Raw genomic sequence first — 2,974 nt, 5'->3', positions numbered from 1 at the left:
CACACATTAATAATCTCTCTTTCCTCCATTCTCGCCTTTCTGTTTGTATGCCTTGACAGAACACACATTAATAATCTCTCTTTCCTCCATTCTCGCCCATAACAGCTGACCAGCAGCTAAATGGAGAGGAGGAGAGAATAGAGAGATATTCTTTATTCATATAATACTCTTCGTTAGCATTTTTTTTGAATTTACATGGCGCCTTAAGTTACTTAGGTCGATATTAGCCGAAACTTGCTCACATGAGCTGTTTAAATAGTCGCAAGTGCAACATTAAATTGCTGTGCAGCATTGCGTTACATATTATACAAAAGAGCAGATCAAAAACAAAAATGAATAACATTTGATGTGCTTAAATAACTAGTTTAAAACTAATGAGTAGGTTTAGTTATAATTTTTATGTAGATTAAAACAATAACAATTGATACAATTAATTAATTCATTTTACTTTTAATTCTATTTGCAGGAACACCTATAAGATGCGCAACAAACTTAGCGGTGAGAAGATCCGCTAATTGGATTTAGAGAGAAGAGTCGGGACATCGTCCGGTCATTTTCTCCATACTTGTCTAAGCTAATATAACTTTTAATTAAATTCTTGAACTTATATCTATAATTCTTTTCATTTTATCACCTTTATTTCAGTCTAAAAAGTTAAATTAAACCGCAAGTGCAATTTAGGAGAGATTGTGCAGCTGTGCGTTTATACGTTTATCGGGATGCATAAATCAAAACAAAAGGTAATTATCGAAAAATGCATAAATGGCAATGGGAATTTACAATTAGTTATAAAATGTGAGTAATAGTGCTTAAAAATTTACTAGTATATACTATTATAGCAAATAATTATTTATTAAATGGTAAGCTTTCATTTCATTAATATTCTTATATATTCATTTCATAGCGATATTTGTGCAAAAATATCACAAGTGCTATCACATATGTGGTTTCAGTTGCAATATTACTAATATTATTTTTTATTTGGATTAATATAGTTTATAGTTGATTAAGAAATAATAAATTTGAATTCCAATAAGTTTTTCTTTTCATTTTGTCTTATAGAACTATCGCAAAAAAAAAAAAACAATCGCGAAGAGAGGTTGTGCACCCCTGGTATGCATATCGATATGCACAGATAAAAACATATGTTTGAAGAACATATGATGAAAAGGCAGAGTGCAATTTATTGCAAAAGTTGCAACTGAAAGAGATGAGTATGGATTCTAATAAGAATACTGAGATAATTATTAATAATTAGATATTAATTAATAAATTATTCATCTGTTTCAGCAATTTCTCCCAAGTGCAAGTGAACGTGTGTTCGACAGGCCGAAGAAGTGAGTGACGCAAAATGGCTGCGAGGTAATGTTAATTATACATATATATATATAAGTGTTTATACTTAATGTTGTTTTGTTTTTATTTGCAGGGAATCATCCGGTGGAACGAGAGGTAGCAGCTGAGAAGACTCCACATCCCAATCACCGAGCAGTGCCGCCAGTTTAGTTAAGTTGATTGTGTAGTTTAAGCCAGTGCATTGTAGTGTTGTTTTGCTGCATGTGTGTATGTGCATACGTGCCAAATAAAACTTTAATTGAATATAAAATTCAATTTGAGTTTTATTTGTTAGGATACCCTTTGCAGATAGGATATGTGAGGACGACCAGTTTCCAGGTAAGTTGCTTGCATATACCAATGGCCAATTGGAATTTTAATGCAGATTTATGTTCTTTTTTAGCGTATATGCTTGCAATCAGTTGCTGGGGAAGGACCAGCCTGCATCGGCCGAAGAATCTCCTGGATTTGTGTTGTGTGTGCGCGAAGTGCTCGCTGTGGGTGGCAGTGGCGCCAGTTGCCGAAAGATTGGCAGGCGCGACTGCGAGGCAGTAGCGTCGCCTATATTTTGTGTCGCCCCAGAGGTGGGGGTGTGTGGGACTGCGTCATACGATGGCGCGCCGTTGCGACGAGCCTCATTTCTGCGTCGCGCTGCCATTCTGCGAAGATTTTCGCTGGAGTTGCGGGTTGAGGCCGGATATGACCTCGTGAATCTCTCTGCTAAAATGTTGCGGCTGTGCTCGCGAAAAGTTATCGGGCCGTATACGGGCGGATGTCGGCGAAGATAATTAGCGTGTAGCTCCTCGTCGAACTCCGCTTGTCTTCGCTGTTGTCGCTGTGCGCGCAACTCGATTTCATTAGCCAGGTGAGTATTGACGAGGCTAGAGTATCTGGGCATAGTTAGCCGCTGTGGTACAAACGGATAGTGGGCTATGCTTCTAGCCTCATTGTTGCTGTGTACTCGCATTTTTCTGTTTGTATGCCTTGACAGAACACACATTAATAATCTCTCTTTCCTCCATTCTCGCCCATAACAGCTGACCAGCAGCTAAATGGAGAGGAGGAGAGAATAGAGAGATATTCTTTATTCATATAATACTCTTCGTTAGCATTTTTTTTGAATTTACATGGCGCCTTAAGTTACTTAGGTCGATATTAGCCGAAACTTGCTCACATGAGCTGTTTAAATAGTCGCAAGTGCAACATTAAATTGCTGTGCAGCATTGCGTTACATATTATACAAAAGAGCAGATCAAAAACAAAAATGAATAACATTTGATGTGCTTAAATAACTAGTTTAAAACTAATGAGTAGGTTTAGTTATAATTTTTATGTAGATTAAAACAATAACAATTGATACAATTAATTAATTCATTTTACTTTTAATTCTATTTGCAGGAACACCTATAAGATGCGCAACAAACTTAGCGGTGAGAAGATCCGCTAATTGGATTTAGAGAGAAGAGTCGGGACATCGTCCGGTCATTTTCTCCATACTTGTCTAAGCTAATATAACTTTTAATTAAATTCTTGAACTTATATCTATAATTCTTTTCATTTTATCACCTTTATTTCAGTCTAAAAAGTTAAATTAAACCGCAAGTGCAATTTAGGAGAGATTGTGCAGCTGTGCGTTTAT

At 36.3% G+C, this 2,974-nt stretch overlaps 1 long non-coding RNA gene across 2 annotated transcripts; it reads left to right on the top strand.

Annotated features, from left to right (window-relative positions):
* The first annotated feature begins 503 nt into the window (after positions 1-503).
* LOC149268342 (uncharacterized) lies at positions 504-2,874 on the top strand. 2 transcript variants are annotated; one of them, XR_016270658.1, is made up of 5 exons: positions 504-740; positions 1,063-1,214; positions 1,291-1,362; positions 1,430-1,674; positions 1,739-2,874. It is a non-coding gene; the product is annotated as an uncharacterized LOC149268342 (long non-coding RNA). The 2 variants fall into 2 exon arrangements; XR_016270657.1 differs by lacking the exon at positions 504-740 and adding an exon at positions 781-795.
* Positions 2,875-2,974: the final 100 nt, after the last annotated feature.

Source organism: Drosophila arizonae, chromosome 5 (assembly GCF_054131065.1).
Source record: "Drosophila arizonae isolate 15081-1271.41 chromosome 5, UAZ_ARI_1.0, whole genome shotgun sequence".
NCBI classification, from domain to species: Eukaryota; Metazoa; Arthropoda; class Insecta; order Diptera; family Drosophilidae; genus Drosophila; species Drosophila arizonae.
Note: the sequence above shows the minus strand (reverse complement) of the source record. Positions and strands in the feature narration are given on the sequence as shown.